The sequence below is a fragment of the Diceros bicornis genome, unplaced genomic scaffold (genome assembly GCF_020826845.1).
Source record: "Diceros bicornis minor isolate mBicDic1 unplaced genomic scaffold, mDicBic1.mat.cur d_74_multi, whole genome shotgun sequence".
Lineage (NCBI taxonomy): Eukaryota > Metazoa > Chordata > Mammalia > Perissodactyla > Rhinocerotidae > Diceros > Diceros bicornis.
This window is the reverse complement of record NW_026690930.1, coordinates 602769-621116: the sequence shown is the minus strand read 5'-3', so window position 1 is coordinate 621116 and position 18348 is coordinate 602769. Positions and strand designations below refer to the sequence as shown.

At 43.6% G+C, this 18348-nt stretch overlaps 2 long non-coding RNA genes across 3 annotated transcripts in view; both read right to left on the bottom strand.

Annotated features, from left to right (window-relative positions):
• Window positions 1-18348, bottom strand: part of LOC131402360 (uncharacterized) — a 227251-nt gene that overhangs the window by 5319 nt on the left and 203584 nt on the right. The gene's annotated exons all lie outside the window — the stretch shown is intronic.
• LOC131402359 (uncharacterized) lies at window positions 11362-15205 on the bottom strand. Of its 2 annotated transcripts, none has more exons than XR_009218583.1 (3): window positions 15137-15205; window positions 13847-13928; window positions 11362-12703 (listed from the first exon to the last, which is right to left on the bottom strand). It is a non-coding gene; the product is annotated as an uncharacterized LOC131402359 (long non-coding RNA). The 2 variants fall into 2 exon arrangements; XR_009218585.1 differs by having other exon boundaries at window positions 13847-13896.

Sequence of the window (18348 nt, the reverse complement as noted above, 5' to 3'; positions counted from 1 at the left end):
AATGGCCGTAGGAAAGTGACCTTTGTCGTAGCCTTTCCTGGTCGGTAAGATTCTCGGTTAGTTCTCTAGCTGCCCCCAATTTTACATATGACCGAAATGTCAGCTCTTGACAGCATTTGCAACGGCCATTTTGTAAACCTTTACCGATAGTCAATTAAACAGCACAATTACTCTTTGCAGGCAGGCATTTACGTCCTGAGGATGTTTTCTGTATGTTGCTTTGTTCTTTGATAGATTGTTCATTAAGTTTTAGTACATATGCTGTGATTAGTAAGAATGTAACAATATCGTAAACAAAGAAATTGGCATTTATTACAAACTCAGATCCCCAATGTGGGGTCCCTTCAGAGTAGAGAAACCCCTGTGTCGGCAGTATGGACCCAGCCTTCCTTTTAAAACGAGGGGCTCTTCTTCTGAAGAGTGTTTCCTGCTGTTTACCCACCCACAGATCTGCCTAGAATATTGACAACCTAGTGCTTCACGACCAGTGCCAGAAGTGGTCCAATAAATGACAGCTCCTCTCATGAACCAGTTTCCCCCAAATGAAGGCCAGATGTTTTACAGGTGACTTGAGAGAATGCCACAATTCCCCGATTCCCATAAACAATAGGAAAGCTGTCAAGAAGAATAAGCAAAGATAGATCATTTTAAAGTCCCTCAAAATTTTTGCTTTCTTAACTCTTCGTCATCTAAAAAGCCTTATTTTCTTTGTATTGAAATAAAAGAAATGGTGGTAATGGATGACAACTTTTGGTAACTTTTTTTGTAGTGGAATAAATATGGCTTTAATCTTGGCATTAAGAATATACTAAGACCCCTTGTGGAGCACTGCTGTGGGGGAGACAGAATGTATTGGGAGGAACATGGGGATCTCTTGGTGCAGTGACCGCCCAATTGGGTAAGCCCGCAATCTCTGTTTCCTGGTGTCCCGGACTGGGTCTGTTCCTCTGCAGAACCCTGACCAATACACAACCCTAGCCCCAGAAGCCATTGATCTGCTCTCTCTACACACTTGATTTTTCTCTAAATTTCCTGTAAATGATATCCTATGATCTGTAGTCTTTTGTGTCTGCCTTCTCGTTTCTGAATAGTGTTTTTGTGATTCATCCAGGTTGTTGAATACATCAGTAGTTTGTTCTTTCTAAATTGGTGAATAAAATCCCACAGCATGGCTACACCACCACAATTTGTTTATTCATTTATATCTTGATGGACATTTAGGTTGTTTCTATTTTGGGCTATTATGAATAATGGAGCTGTGAACATTCAGGCACAAGTCTTTGTGTGGACATATGCTTTTATTTATCTGGGGATATCTTCATAAGATCGAGTTGCTGGATCATATAGTAAATAGATGCTTATCTTTTTAAGAAACTGCCAAACTCTTTTCCAAAATGGCTGTACCATTTTACATCCCCACCAACAATGTATGAAGGTCCTAGTTTCTTCGTCAACACTTGGTAATGTTACACTTTTGGGTTACAGCCGTTCCAGGAGTGTGTGGTGGTATCTCATGTGGTTGGTGTTTGTTTTCAATGGATAGATTTGCTAGGTATAGAATTCTTGGCTGACAGTTTTTGTCTTTCAGCACTTATGCTGTCATTTCATTATCTTCTGGCTTCACAGTATTGGTCAAAAAGTCTGCTGCCGTTCTTTCATTTGTGTGTCCATATGTGATGGGCTACTTTTAAGATACTCTCTTTATCACCGGATTTCAGCAATTTGTTTGTTAATATGCCTTAGTAGACATTCTTTGTGTGTCTGTGTATTTGTGTATGTATTGTTTCTTCTGCTTAGGATTTATTGAGTTTCCTGGATCTGCTGATTTAGAGTTTTCATCAAATTTAGAAATGTATTTGACCACTATTTTCTCAAATATTCTTGTCTCACTCTTTCGGAAATTCCAACTATAAGTGTCTTATACCCCTTGATATTATTCTACAGGTTGCTGAGACTATGAGTTTTTTCCCAGCTATTTTTCTCTGTTGCATCATTTGAGATATATTCTACTGCTATTTCTGTAAATTCACTAATCTGTTTTAGGAAAACATATGGTCAAACTCATTTGTATAGGGTTGGAGAATAGATAAAATTTTGCAGCTAAGTTCAGGACACCATAATAGTATTTAACTACAAAAGGTGTAGCAAAACATGCCCTTGGGCTGGCTGCCTGTTTTTTTTTTTTTTTTTTAAATAAAAATTTATTGGAACACAGCCACACTCACTCATTTATGTGTTGTCTATGAATTCTTGTGAGCTACAGTGGCAGAGCTGAGGAGCTGCAACAGAGGCCACATGTCCTGCAAAGCCTAAAAAAATTGTCAACTGACTCTTTACAGAAAAAGTTGTAAGAACCATGATCCGGGGAATTCTGTAGGGGACATGCTGCAGTAGACAAGGATATGATACTTAGGGCGTTGTCTGCTTTTTCTCACACATAACACCATTCTTTCCCATTTTAATGTAAAATTTACCTTAAAACAGCTTGATGATATTTAATATGATATTTATTGGAATACATAAACTCGCATGTGATTTGTTTCCTTCACTGAATTGCAGTCATGAACAGTCATTGCCTAGTTTGACTCTGGTTCTCTGCTCCTCTATGAAAGAGACAGGCTTAAGTGTCCTTGTGAATTGCAGCTTTTAAGTGTTAAAAAGCCTCAAAATATACACACAATGCCCCACGTGCTTGAAGTTCAAGTGGCAATTTAGCCTCTTGGCTGAGACTGTCACCTTTGCAGGTTTACAGCTGCTGCAGAGTTCACATGCCTGGTAGGAGCTCTCCCTGAGCTGTGGTTGCCTCTACATGTGGCAGCCAGAGGCACAGCCCTCTCGAAGGGAAAGAGTGGAGCCTGGATTCTAGGACTGGCATTTGCCTCGCTTGAGCTGTTCTTAGAATGGGAAGCATTTAAACGCCTGCGTGAAACTTATCAGAAAGAGGTTATTACGTTGGGGACTGCCATTGAGCTCTCTGAAAGTTCCCTGGCAAACTCTTTGCGTAACAGGAAATCTGTTTTCTGCTATGATTTCAAATTGGAGGTGTGAGTGAGGAGTAGGAGACAAAGGAATTCCATAGCACAGAAGCCTATTAAAAGAACTGTTATTTCTCAACTAGAAGAAACACTTCCTTCATGCACATGCATGCATGCAAATGAATAACTAAAACTGACATGCTGCCCATTGTCTTTAGTATATTCTCTGGGAATCCAATCTGTTTTCTGTCGCTTTTCTAACACATAAAATGTCAGAACAGTGTTAAGCTTTATTAATGATGATGATAATAGCTAGCAACTTTTTCTATCTCTTGAAGTAATTTACATGTGTCATAGGAGGTAATCTTCACTGCTTTCCTGGGAGGTACGTGCTATCATTATTCCTATTTACAGACATGGAAATCAAAGCTTGGAGATGTTAAATGGATCCAGTCTATGATAGCATGTGCAGTATACCATTCTGTTGAATGAATATACAACCGTTTTCCTATGTCTGTGCACATATATTGAGAGCGGTAGGAGAGAATGTGTAGAAAAGATGATTTCTATGGAATTCCATAAATTATATCAAATAGATGACTTTATTTATAATGCTGTTTCTCAAATATTTCATTTTTTCTTCTACAGCTTAATTTTTCAAAAAAATCTATCCTAAAAGGCAAAAATGTCATAATCACACTGTACATCATTGGATTATGTCCATTGTGCCCTTACTCACAACACATGCATTTGTTTATTTAAACTTCCTGGGCTTCCCGTTCAGGGAATAGAGGTATGACAGGTGCTGCGGGAAATCCACCTGATTTCCTTTGCAGAGAAAGTGAGCATCGCTTCTCTCTCTTTACATGAGAAGAGTAGCTGTTCCGTTGCCTTGACTGCCACTTTGTGTAGTCTTGACCCAGACCATGTCCAGCCAGTGATGGTTGTCAGTATTCACACACTGAGAAACGGCCTCCCTGGCCTAGTGTGTTGACAGCCACATCAGCCTGCCATCAGCCTGGAACCCAATTTCCGCAGGCTGGGCAAGGCTTTCAGGCTGTAAATGATGGGGTGCTGAGACGTGGGGTTCTCTATCCCCTGAAAAGACCACTGGAATCTTACCAACTTCTGGGAAAATGATCCCATTTTTTTCAGATATGTAAGGATGCAATTTCATGCATGACAGTTCAATAAAGCATATTTAATATATTCATTTCTTCAAATTTAAACCAGATACCTGGCTTGAGTGAAATTTCCAATTAATTTCTATCCCTCCAAGCCTCTGACATTTGTAACTGTTCACATGTTAACCCAAACCACTCACTCACTCACCTTAGTAAAAGCATATTTTGGGATTTTATGTGCTGGGATTGGACATCAAAGAATTGCTTTTATTATAGAGCTTTTACTAGCCAAGTCTGAATTCAGAACAGACCTTGCTCAGCAGCAAATGGATCTAGTGAGTAGTTATGCTTAGTAATAAAACAGGTGAGCTGTGATCCATAAGATTCTAAATTGAAATCTTCCCCCCACTTGGATCTTCTAGGAAGAATCCCTGAACATTTTGTAAATGAAATTTATCTTTCCTTCCCTCAGATTACTTTCACTTTCATTGTCTCTCTCAGAAGTGACCTTTCTGTAATCACACCAGCGTCAGAACTGCCCAATGAGAGTACCTAGAAGGTCTCAGATTTACAGTCTGTGAGCTGCACTGGAGGACTGTAGCTTTGGATCAGACAGAAATATATCAAATTCAAAGAACATTAAATGGAAAAATAGAACAAAGTCCCTCTTGAACTGTGAAGAAGAAAGTATCCTTTCTCTGCCCCATCCCACGGCCAGACCCTGCCCACTCTAAGGTGACCACCAGCTTTGTCCTGGCGGCATCATCTTAAGAAGTGAGCAACTGTCATTGCTCACATCCACCTGGGATGGAGCATCACTGAGACCCAAGGAGTGAGGTGGAAGACTACCCACAGAAATACAACCTTCAGCTTCATCCTTATTTTTCCAGTCCAGATCCCTAAAAACACCTCTGGAAATTAAAAAACCTGATTCCTCTGCTTAGATGGAGAAGGATTGCATATTCTTTCTCCTTCATCTCTTGGGACAGTCTCACAGCTGATGTCATTCTACAGTTGATAACACTCCCCACACCTCACCCTAGAAACAGTAACATTGGGGACATTGATTCTGATTCATCTCCTGTCTATAGGAAGGTAAATTCTAAGAGGAACAGCTACAGTCTTCCTCTAGGACAAAATGAAATATCTGTAAATCAAAGCCAAAGCTTTGAGGTTGTTTTTCCTGAAAATTCCAATAGGGCATTCAGTTGTAAATATTCCTCATGACTGAATAAGAAAGATTGTCCACATGCTCACACAGTTCTACAAATGTCTGTTATTAATCATCATCCTTCAACCGCCATCCCTTGCTAAGCAGCAGTGTATGAACGGAAAGTGTGCTCCTGGCTCTCCAAAGGCAACAATGCTTCCAAAGATCTACTTGGGACAATCACTTTTTGTTCTTTTTTTCATACTGATGTTTATAGTTAACTACGAAACAGACTCAGTAAAATGAGTTTAAATCTGTGCATAAAGGTGAAGGGATTGAGGTGGGGAGAAGAGAAGATTAGAGTCGGAATTAGCCTGTTGTTGTTTTTGACGATGGGAATGTTTTTGATAAAGACATGTTAAGAAGTAATTTTTCTATCCTCAAAGATTTAAAAAAAGAGGAAATTGACTTAAATCAAAACAAAAAGTAAAAGATCTCAGTTTCATGTAAGGGAAAACAACTGGAAAACAGAAACAAAAGTTGGCCCTTGAGGGTGCATTCACACCATGATGTGAGGGGCCTGTGGCCTCAGAGCCTGCTCTGTGGGGCCTTGGAGGCATCTCAAGAGAACAGAGGATGGGCAGCACATGCTGGTGGCCCAGGAAGCCTCAGATGCTCAGTGTTAACATATACAATTTGTCTGAAGTGATGTCAACGTGTTGAAGCAACAGGCTCCTTGGGTGAATCTTGGTAAGGGGCAAAGCAAGATCATGTCACCTCGAGAATGGGAGGAACCTGGGGCCCCTCATCCACTGCACTACCTCCTACATCTGGCAGGTGGAGGGGGAGGCAAGGGAAGCCTTTACTCCAAAGACTTTCCAAAAAGTGAAATGTAGGCATTGCGTGTGTGCTGTTCAGTCACTCGCCCAATTCCATAGAGGAGACCCAATTCTTGTATCTAATAAGATTTTTCAGGAAATGAACATTACATTTGCCACACTTGAACATGTTGGCTCAGGATAACAGATGAATCTGGGCACATTTACATGGCGGAGGCTCACTCCTATGTGGGAGCAGAAGCCCAAAGAATTGTGGAAACTTTATCTTATATCTGGCTTGTCTCAAGTTCTGTGTCAAAAAATGGAAACCTCGAAAGATCTTAGTGAAATTTCATTCTTATAAGCATTAATTTGAGAGATCCGCTCAAAACCCAGAACTTTCTTAGGATACATTATTTATCCCATTTTATGTACTTTGAAGAGGCAAACTGTACAGCGTCTGAGATGAATGAATGCTTGAAAGTCACATAGTTTAATGTTTCCAAATGTTGCCCAGCTATCTAAATACCTGAGAGCATTTGTTATAAATTAAGAATCCCTGGGCCTATTCGGAAGTCCTGAATCAGGTAGGTTTAACAATTATCCAAGGTAATTGGTAATTATACCAAGATCACTCATGTTTAGGCAGAACTGATGTGGTTCCACTGAGATCTGTGATGTAATCTCCTCCCTGTCCTCGCACCCAAATTGGCCAGCTCCCTGTCCGGTCAGTCGTCACGCTCTCTGTATCAGTGAAAGTACGCATATTTCTGGGCTCTATTCCCTCCAGAATTTCCAGGTCTGCCCTTGAAACAAAGGATATTTTCATTGAACCACTATGTTAATCAAGAAACAGGTACCTCTCACAAAAGATGTTTTCCTAAGCAAGCAGTTCTTCAATCCAGTGTTGGGTTAATGGGTAACGGCCATGGAGACCCCAGTCCTTTTACCCTTAAAAAGATATTTCTACATGAGAATCAAAGGTAACCTGTTGCATGAATTCCTTTGAACAATATGAAACCTAAATTTTTATTTTGAAAATTAAAAACCAGCCGTTGAAACATTCAAATAAAAAAGTAAATTCCGTGCTGTAAAAGACAACTGTTTCTGAATAGGTCTGAAGACTGACAGCTGCAGGCAACTGCACCAGGTGTCGGTACATGGGGAATCCTGGGGAATCGATGAGGTTAGGAGCTCCCTGTCCACAGAAACAGCCTGTCCCGACCGGGCACCTGGAACAGACCAAGGGCGCTTTATTCTTGAATCTTCTTCCAGGGAAAATGTGCTGAGTTCACTCCATTGATCTACAAAGGCACGTGAGGTCGTTTGTCAAATGTGAAATCTCATATTTACAGAAGTCTAGAGAAATCGTTTCTTACCCAGTGTTTACTTCTGTTTGTCAGATTAAATAAAGTATAAGAAACGATAAGCATCGTCACCGCCCCTCATTTCCATCTTTTGTTTCCAGACGTTTGTTCTTTGTCTTCTGAAAAAGTCTGTCTTCAAGAGTTTAGAGTTGGAAGGACACTTGAGGTAGTGATCTCTGAAACTTTCTTGATTAAGGCACCAGAAACAAAGTTCCCACACTCTTTACGGGACACCACTGGCTTTCAAGCTCTCTGCTGCACCCTGAGTAACCGAACAGAGTCGGGGACCTTCCAGGGAGAAAAGAGGAAGCTGAGAGCATGGTTTCTTCTACCACACCCCCACATGTCAGATTTACATATTAAATTTCCGGCAAAAGTGCATTTTAAAAATTAATTCCACTGGAGGGAGCCCACCATCCTGCACAACCCACCTTCTCAAATCCAAACTCTTGACATCCTAAATTTTAATCTCCTATGTAAATGCTAGGTCCCCATGGTTAGGACCCCCAATCACAGTGCAGTGTAAAGGGATCTTACCGTAGCGATTATTTATCAGTGCACGCATCTGTACTGAATCATCATGGACTCCTCCGTGTGAATTGAGATACTCTATGGTATGCAATGGCAGGTGTGCTTTTCACAATTGGGACTCTCCCTAAGGTGATCTCTCGTCTCCTGAAAGAACGAATCTAAAAGGTCTGCAGGTATCGTATCCGAGGAAGGAGGGGGAATGGGCCACCAGGCGTGATGTCTGCAGTAACATCTGTGTCGGATGCTCTGATCGGTCAGTCAACAGCGTTACCTGCAAGGCCGTGCTGGCGGCATCATGCAGCACACTACAGCTGCAGATGCATTTTCTCTCCAGATCGACTATCAACTGGCAGACGCTGAATAGACCAGTTTTATCATTTCCCAGAGAAAGGCTCCTAAGTGGCTTCAATGATTCAGTCTGCCCTTTGTACCTCCTGCATGTGAAGGCAGACAATGTCCTGCTGGCTCAGATATAAATTTGTCCTCAGCTCTAAGGTGACATAAGTTTCTGAAAACTGAAACTGCAAAGATGTCCTTTGTCATCTGAGACCCTGTCTTCTTTCCGCCTGGAGTGCTAGCTGTGAGAGACGTGGGTCTGCCTCGGGTCTGCTTCCTGAGACTAAGCGTGTCTCACCCTCACATGCTTCTTTCCTGGCTCCACGTGGCCTGTGCTTTCTGCTGCTGGACTCATAAGATCATCAAGCTCTGCTTGATTTCACCTTTGTCTTTTAAAAGCATTTAAAAACAAAAACGTAACAAGGTTCTTGTTTCTAGACTTGGTCTGGGCTGAGTTGAACGTTCTCTGAGGCAATGCTGACCACTTGAACAGCAGGCAGGGGACTCTCCCCTGGAGAAAACAGGGCAGCGCGTCACTGCTCTGCTGAAGGATGAGGGTCCGTGAGTTTCTTAAATACATCCGCCTTGTCCATGGGCCACCTCATTTAGACCTCACTCATCAAACCCCGAAAGCCCTTCAAACCCTGAGTTCTCACCTCTTGCATAGCTCTCTTGACAACATAAACAGATGCTGAGGTGTCCGAGGCCTCAACAATCATGACCTAGATTCTGCACATGCATGTCAGAAAAGAAAGATGGTGTCCTGGCAGACGAGATCCTAAAGGGGAGAGTTATGAGGGCTATGCTCCCTGCAATTTGTAGGATATCAAAAGCAATTGGAATAATGTTTCCTTTTCTAGTTCCACGCCTTATAAAATATCATCTTTAAGAAGTCCTGGATGCCATAGGCCATCAGTCCCACGATGCTCAGTCTCCCATAGTTTACCATCTCAGATGTTAGGATGATTTGGCAAACCCGGCATCCTATGGTGCTTGTCCAGGGACAGTTGTGAGAGGTGTCACCTCCACTGCATGGAGAAAATTGGGGGTCATCTCTGCAGGTGTGGCTGACCAAGGGCGACCTCTGGGTGTTTCAAGCAACAAACATGGAAAGGCCCATCTGAGAAAGGCATGTGGTCCCCCACCATTGCTTAAATGTACTCCATTCATGTCTGGGAGCTCAAGGAAGCCACAGCATCAAAACTTGCCGAGCGGTGTCAGCGGCTGGGAGAACACCATGGCCGTGATTAGAGTCTCTTCTACGAAATGCTTTCGCAGGCACTGTAGCCACAGTGGGCAGCCATGGTTAAGTGGAAAACATGGGCATTTGTGGCTCAGTCAAGCATGGTTGGAACAACTGTGCTCTGAATGTGAATATGTTTTATGATGCCTTCACCAGCTCACTTACACTGTCCTCTTCATGCTTTCCAAATAACGATGTATCATACTAGTCTTTGTCTAAATATATGGATTTACGTGGGTATAAGTAGAGATATTTCAATAAACACATTGAGGAACACTTTCAATATGTATAAAACATCTAAGTCATAAAAGGGTATTTTTTTAGTTTAATCGGCAGTGCATTTTCATAAATAATGGCGAGTCTTTGAACTGACGGCAAGTCAGTGAAACAGAGAGTCATTGAAATCCAGCACTGAAATGGGACCATCTAGTGCGATGGACACCCAGTCTCAGTCACTGGATGTCAGGCTTCGAGGCCCCACGTGGTGCGTCAGGTCCTGCGTCCCAGTTAGCATCTCTCACGGCAGCCTGGAACGACCCACAATCCAAATGAAACTCCCCGTTTGCTGGCACACCTTTGAGCCGGGTGTCATAAGCACCTCCTTCAATGAGATTGCCTCCTTCAACCCTCTTCTGTATAAAATCTCATGATCTCAGGAAGGTTTAAGCACGCCGAGCCTCGTTTTCCCACCTATAAATTCACATAGCCATGCTGTCTTCACACTGTGCTTCTGTGGTGGTGTTGACACAAACTCAGGCCGACGTGCAGCAGGGATGCACGGGCTCCCATCTTGCCATCTACATACCAGGCTTCCCCAAGTCTCCTTGGATGGTTCCAGGCTCCCAGAGGCACCGACACGGCACATGGATTTGTGTATTGTTGTTGTTATTTTAATCAAAGTCCAGTCCACCAGAAAGCTGTAGATATTTCTACAGGAATGTCTGGAGTCTGGTTAATTCAGAGGTTCAAGGATTCTGTTTAGCGTTGTTTAATGCTGGTAAAATAAGTAAATATGCATCCAGCACTGACACGCTTTTCTGCAGATGAGTGTCAGCAGCTCAGGGGTCGGATGTGGTCACCTGCGGAGCAGCCACCCAGCGTGTCCAGCCTTCATCCAACCTTCTCCCTTGATTGGGAGGAAACCCATCCCGTGCTTTCTCAATCCTTCAGACCTTCTCTACAATATGCATCTACGTCCTCTGTCCCAGCACCTCGCGGGTGGAAAGCACATGCTTCTTACAACAGCCGCCTAACTGAGCTCCCTGCTCTCAGCACTGGCTCCATCAATCTCTCCTTGATCCTTCTGACAAACTGGTTTTCTGACCGCCCAGCTAAGGGCTTTCCTGGGGCTCCCCCGACCCTTGAGGGGCTCGCTTTCCTCACCAGCTTCACGCCCTGCTGTCCTGCTGTCTCCCCTCCCCCAGGACGCCCCCACTTCTTCACATTCCCCTATCTCCACCCTCTTCTGTCTTCTCCTATATTCTTCTCATCTCCCGGTCCTTGTGTGGGTGAGGCTGGCTCTGTGGGCTCCTCCTGCTACCTCCCGGCCTGCAGTGGAGGCCTGCCCTCCCCCCGCCTGGGCCTGCTGCCCGTGCCTCCCGGCAGGTCTGTCTCCCCTGCCAGCCCCTGTGAGGACCTGCGCCTGCGTCAGTTCAGTGTTTTCATCCAGATGCCACACAGCACCCGGCATGTTGTGCGTCCTCCAGAAACACATATTCACTCCCCAAAACCGATGAGATTGCACACTAACGCCCAGCCCCTGCAAGGACAGGCCTTAGCTTCTCCCTGTGCACGTCCTTCCAGGAGGAAGTCTCCTCTCCTCTCCTCTTCTCTGGGGCCACCTGTTCGCTGAGCCTTGGAGTTCTGACTGCCATATCAGTGCTCACCCCTCTCTTCCTCCTGCCGCCTCCTGTCACACAGCCGGCACACATCTGGTGGGGCCTGGGCGTGACCTGGAAGCCTTTCTTCCCGTACATCAGGGCAGCAGTCACTAAGGCCTCGCCGTGCATCCCTTATTCCATCCTGCCCTTGACCTCTGCGCTCACCATTCCGTGGAGAGTGAGATCTCCGAGGAAGCCCCTAACGTTCTGACCCTATCAGGCCTCTGGGAAACGTGTGGCCCCACAGGGACCCTCCTTGCTCGGCTTCATGGTTCACCGCCCTTTCCTGACTCTGCTCTCCCCTCTCCAGCTCTCTCTTCTCATCTCTGAAACCGGCCCTCCTCTTGATGAGAATTGAGCACCTTCCAGCACTCTCAGGCCGGCCGACTTCTCCTCAGAACACCTGACAGGCCCAACCCCCTCACCCTGCCTGTATCAGTGGCGACAGTGTCGCGCCCACTCTGGCTGTGCCGTGATCATGGACTCTGTTCTTAGGCTGTGTGTGTGTGAGAGACACGCCTTGGCGCATGTGTGTTGAGCACCATCACTGAACTTGTGTCATGTCTAAAATCAAGCTCCCCGTGCGTCTTCCCAGCCCTCAGAGAAGCCCAGCACGCATCTGTCCTCACCGTCCATGGAACACTCTTCTTCCTGGCCGGAAACCACTGCACATCTTCACCTCTCCTCCTCAGGATCTCTGCCTAATTGGTCCCATAAACCTTCCAGTTTGTTCTTGGAAATGACTCTGGGTCTGCATCTTTCAGCTCCAGTGGCCTTTCCACCACTGTGACACCACGACCTTGGTTCAGACTCAACATTCTCACCACTCGTGCCGCACGCTCTGACAGGTGACTTCCTGTCAGCGGTGTTCTCGTCCTGCGACTTCCCGTGGACGGACGTGGATTTCTATGCACTGCAGTCGGCAGAGTCTTCTGACCGAACAGAGTCTGCCACCTGCCCGGGTCACAAGCTCTCGGTGTCAGTCACCACGCGCTCCTCCATGCCTGCCTCCACGGGGCCTCCCCTCTGAACTGCCCCTCCTTCTGTAATCCTGCAATGACTGACTGTCAGATACTCCACGTGAATACACGGGGACGTCACTGGTGTTTCTTTCAACACCCAGCACGAGAGGCTCAATCCTCGATGAATGAAATGTTCCCCACTCCTGTGTCATGGACCCTTAGAGTCTAACATACTCCAGAGGAAGAGTGTGCTCTCAGTCCTCCCCAACACTCTAGTCCTTGTGACATCATGGGAACAGCAGGGTTAAAATGTTTTCCTGGAAAGAAAAGAGCCATACGTAAATAGTTCTTGCCTAAAAGCAGATCATTCTCCTTGAATGATCACGTTCAACAAATCGGGCAGTAGGAGGCCCTATCGTGTCTTGCAAAAAACATTAAAACATTGTTTTACGGCAGTGAATAAGAATTCATTTAACTGGTTCTTGAGATTTCAAATAAAGGTCTAATTAACATTGAGAATTTCATTTTACTTTACACTAAAATGAGCAATCATTGGTTTTTAGGGTTTTTTTTTGAATTTGACACAGATTTACTCTCACCATGTCTGAGTATATTGAAGAGGTGTTGGGGAGAAAGAGTAAGGATAATGGGCACATGCCTGATCTTTATTCCACTGAACAGGCATCCCCAGGCATCAGCTGCTTGTGGGGCAGCAGGGGGTGTGTTAAATCTGAGGTTGCATGTGTCTGTTCACAGGGCCCTCGCTGCACTGGGATGAAGTACATGAAACGGACTCTAGGAGAAGAGGAAACGTCTTGGACTTTTATAAACCTTAGAACACGTCTGTTTTGCTCCAAGGCATCTGAACATCTGGGCAGCCGTTTCTCAATGGATTAGTCTGGACAATGTCTTTCAAACACCCTGAGTGGCAGAGTTCTGCCTGAGGGGCAGACGGCAGCTGAAGGGCAGGTGCTCCACACACCCGTCACTCGAGCTAGGGGTATGTGAGAAAATGCATCCCCTTTCATGTGTGGATAAATAGTTCCATTCCTTTGATTTCTTTTGTACTCTCTGGGGCCTACGGCATTGTGATAGCGTGAACATTCAACTCTCGCTAACCAAGTCTCAAGATGATGTGCTCACTCCTGATCGTCATTTCGCCAAGCTCCACTCTGTTGCTAATGATCTCAGAGAGTTTTCTGAAGATGAACTGCATTTTCCTTCAGTGTGAGATTATGCAGTATAAATACAAAGACACAGACCATGCAGCATCAGAGTCTGCAAAAGTGTATGTGAAATGTGCTGGTTGAGATATTGAAAGTGCAGCTGAGAGATGAGAAACAGGAAAAGACACAGCTGTGGAGTGTGGGTGTCCATGTGGGTCAAGTATGTGAGTAAGAGAGTTGAGGTGGAAGACAACAGGGACTGATGTGGAATTAGTCACTATGGAAACTCATGACCTGTCTTAAGAGGCAGCCTCTACTTGCTTCCAGCCAGTTGGTCATTGTCACTATGGGACAAGAGTGTAAAATCTTCTGATTTCTAATAGGAGCATGAAATGTGTATTTTACATAAAAGACCTGATTTCCAAAACCTTATTTAGACAAAACAACCTATGATTCACCGAAGATGGCCCCCAGTGTGCCAGTTTGCAATTTCTTGTCTAGAGCACTTGTTTTTAAACATTTTTCAAAGGCAGAGTCTACTTTTCAAATGGAGTCATGCGTGAAACTCTAAAATAAAAACTGACAGAAATACTTTTCCATTGCTATAAAATTATTTTGTTTGTTTAACTTTCTCATATTTATTTGCTATAATTTAGAAAATGGTGGCTCTGTTTTGATAGACATTTAAAAGTTGAAATTCTGGAGAATAGATTGCTGTGGCTGTTTTACATAGCCTCAGGATCCAAGTTATCGCTATATTTTGTTTTGGTGACACTATAACAAAAAGTTCTGATTTACACAGAATCAGAAATATAGTTGCAAATAGTGATTTTTAAAGCATGCCTTCCAATCCTGGGATACGTCCAAATTAAACTAGATCTGGGGCTTTAAAGAGGGGTCATAGGAAATCCTCACTTCCAAGATAAATTGCATAGCAAAACGTAACCACTTCTTCTCTCCTTACCACAAAAATAAAAGTCAGCCAAGTAGAACCCAAAACTCACCATAAGCACCAAAACTATCTATATCCCAACCCTGTCATGACTCATGGTTTACGGCAGAAAGAACATGCATCTAGCTAACACAACTCTCTCTGGAAGTGAATAAGTCACCGTTACTGGGTATTCCCACTGAGCTACCTTCCTGGAGAAGATGTGCACAGACCTGGGTTCTTAGTAAATGAAGCTGCAGAGGTCTGATCTTCACAGTGAATGACATATTCACAGATATACAGGGATGAAAGGAAATTTTCATTTAGGTTGTGAACAAAACTGAGGTCATTTGCTCAGAAGCAAAATAACGTGCTAGCATATCACGAGGAGCTGGTTTTTTAAAAAAAAGGAAAAGAAAATGATGATTTGGGCAGAGGGTGTGTCTGGATACTCAACAGTGATTCCACTAAGCCTCACTACTTCTCAGCTGGAGACGACTGTCAGTTACCGACCGCAATGGGAGTGTGAAGAGCGTATTGTTTGAGGGAGTTTGGCTCGTGATAGTCATGAAGAAGTGTCAAAAATCTCTATGCTTTTATGTATTTGGCCCATGACACAGATTTGAAAATAAAAAAAAATAAAATAGGCTAACCATTTTCATTTGTAGTCACATGTCGCTGTTTAAAGAAATGGCTACATGCTCTTCTTTAATCCAACAGAATGAGACCCACCAACAGTCCATTATTCCAGAGGAAAACCAAAGAATAAACTACCATCCATGTCGATATGGATCCAGCCTTGGGATATGACCCTGAAGAAGACAGTCAAGATTGGGCTGGATTTTAGCCATACCCTGTGGAAAGTGTGGGGAGTGGTTGAGAGCATTATGAGTGACCCATCCAAAGGGAGGAAAGTAGGTGCTCCACAGGGGCATGGTTTTTTAATTTGCATTTGGGTCCCACAGCCAGCAGGATGGCTTTCCTGCTGGGTGGACTCCTAGCTCTTCTCACCTATTGGGAGGACACTTGGGAAGAGTCAGCGGTAGAGCTGACATTGGTTGGTGATGGTCAATTGCCTCCTTGACGACCAGATGCTAGAATCAGCCAAGCGTTTTTTGAGGCCCCTTTTTCAAATCATGATAGAGACTGCTTTGTTCTGGGCAGGGGCAAATGTTTCCAGTCAGATTGAAGTCGTTTCAGGTTTATTTCAACTGCAAAGAGTATAGTTGGCGAAAGCTGACAAAGACGCCCCTGCACACCGGCCAACGTCAATACTTGATATGATACAATGTTTGAAAGAAAGAAGAAACTCGTCCTCTTAGGGTCTCCTGGTGAGGCTTCCTCGGAGGCAACAGTAAATTGATGGAGATGTTCTAGCCCTGCCCCTTCTGCTGTCTCCACCCAAATCCTCAAGGCTCCTCCTGCACAGCGCAGGCCCCTAACAAGGAAATGAGGTTGGGATTCCCGGGACTCTCGTGGTCAAGGCCGATGGCTATGTGGGACTGCTCACCCGAGACATCCACTCACTCCGTCCCTGTCAGTCTGGGTACCAGGTTTGCCTGTTGGTAAGAGCAGATCCTGGAAGCTGCTGGTCTCGCTTCCTCTCTTGTCCCAACAGCCATACCTGACACATGGTTACAATGGCGAGAGAGAGCGAGAGAGAGGTGGTAAACCTAATTGTTATTCTGCGGGCTATGGATCCAGCAAACGTCTGGTGAAACGAGAAGAACTGAGGGACAAATAACAGTTTGTGACATAATGGTATCTTTTATTTGAATTCATATTGTAGTTTTTTATTTCCGTAAATATAGAAGTTTCTTCCTAAACTTTTTTCTTTTCTGTTTTTTCCCTATAACATTATTCGTCATTTAATCAGTAAACAACATAAACTTCTACGTTCTTTACAGGGAAGAGATTATCTGGGTCACGACTTTGCGATGAGCCTGGCTTCCACTTTATTCCCTAGTTCTAGTATCTGAAATCTTCCATCTCTGTGACCACATTTTCTATTTTTTCGTCTCCTGCCTCGGTAACCTATTTAATCTCTGGTGCCCTGAGAACGATGGTCAGCTGTGCTCTCATCAGCACAGAGGTTCCTTTTGTTAACATGTTGTTAAACTTACTACTTCTGTTTACCAGCATGTTATAGCCTCATAAGGATGTTTCCACCATAGTCCTTCTGCCTTTCTACTCTTCCTCTTTTCCTTTCTTTCTCTTTCTGTCTCTTCGTTCAACATTTTTCTCCTTTCTTTTCTGCATTTTCTCTCTACTCTTTCTCATACTCTCTTAAAGCTCTCTTCTACATTCTCTTCCTCAATTCATTCCATTTTTTTCTCCTTCCCTGTAATTTTAAGACAACATTGTAGTTAAAGTGTGAAGAACTTCATTTAGGGGCCAGTCCCCTGGCTTAGCGGTTAAGTTTCCGTGCTCCGCTACTGGCCGCCTGGGTTCGGATCCTAGGCGTGCACCAACGCACCGCTTGTCCGGCCATGGTGAGGCAGCATCCCACATACAGCAACTAGAGGGATATGCAACTATGACGTATAACTATCTACTGGGGCTTTGGCGAGAAAAGGTGGGGAAAAAAAAAGGAGGAGGATTGGCAATAGATGTTATCTCAGGGCCAGTCTTGCTCAGCAAATAGAGGAGGATTGGCGTGGATGTTAGCTCAGGGCTGATCTTCCTCACACACACACACACAAAAGAACTTCATTTATAACAGCCTGCCTGACGTCTCCCAGGAGCTCTCACATCATCTATCAATCAACTGCCTGTGGATACAGATGTTCAGGCAACCAACTTTCCCTCTCCAATCTTCGACCCTTCCTTCCTCATGTTGGGCCCTCGGAGATCACAGCAGCTGGTATTAATGCCTCAGGGAAGAATATTTCCATTATGATCAGTCTAGCAACTCTACTCACAAAGGGACATTTAAGGATATTGTTAGACATAGCATGACCTACCTAGAAAACCTCTGTGTCACTTCATATCACTGTTGAATCAGTGACAAGGTCATGCTTTCAGAGTTTCCAGTTTCCATCTTGAATTCTTTTTCAATTAGAGGAACAAAACTAGCCCATTGCTATTTTCCTAGCCTCCCATATATGCTACATACTTCCTCAAACATTACTGATAATAGTTGTGAAATCATATTTTTAATTTCAATAAGTATTCTCAAACATGATTAGTGGCTCTGCAGATTTAACTCTCTTTAAACAACTATTTATGGCATATCTCTCCATTTATTTAGGTCTGTTTCAATTTCTCTCAACAAAGATTTTTAGTCTTCAGTTTATAAAACTGCATATTTTTTTGCTAGATTTTTACTAGGTACTTGAATTATATAGTGCCATGGTAATGTTTTGTTACAGTATATAGAAATGCAATTAATTTTTGCAAATTGGCCTTGTATTCTGCAACTTTGCTAAGTTCACTTACTAGTTCAATGTTTCTGTAGGATCCCGTGGGTTTAGGATGTATACCACACTATTAAATGTGATATTTTCTGTACAATATTTTCTAAATGCACTTTTTGAGATAGAGGAAATTCACTTCTATTTCTTGTTTGCTGAGGGTTTTTACTATGAATGGACATTAAATTTTGTCAAATGCTTTGTCTTCGTCTATTAAGATGATCATATGATGTTTCTCTTCAATTATGGGAAAATGTGGCAATTAACATTGCTTGCTTTCCAAATTTTAAACCAATTTAGCCATGTTGTTAATATATTGTTGAATTTGATTTGATAACTTGGTTAAGAATTTTTGCATCTATGTTCGTGAAGAATATTGGTCTTTTTTCTTTAGCTATCTTTCTTAGCTTTTGATATCAGGGATATGCTGGCTTCATAAAACAAATTGCATC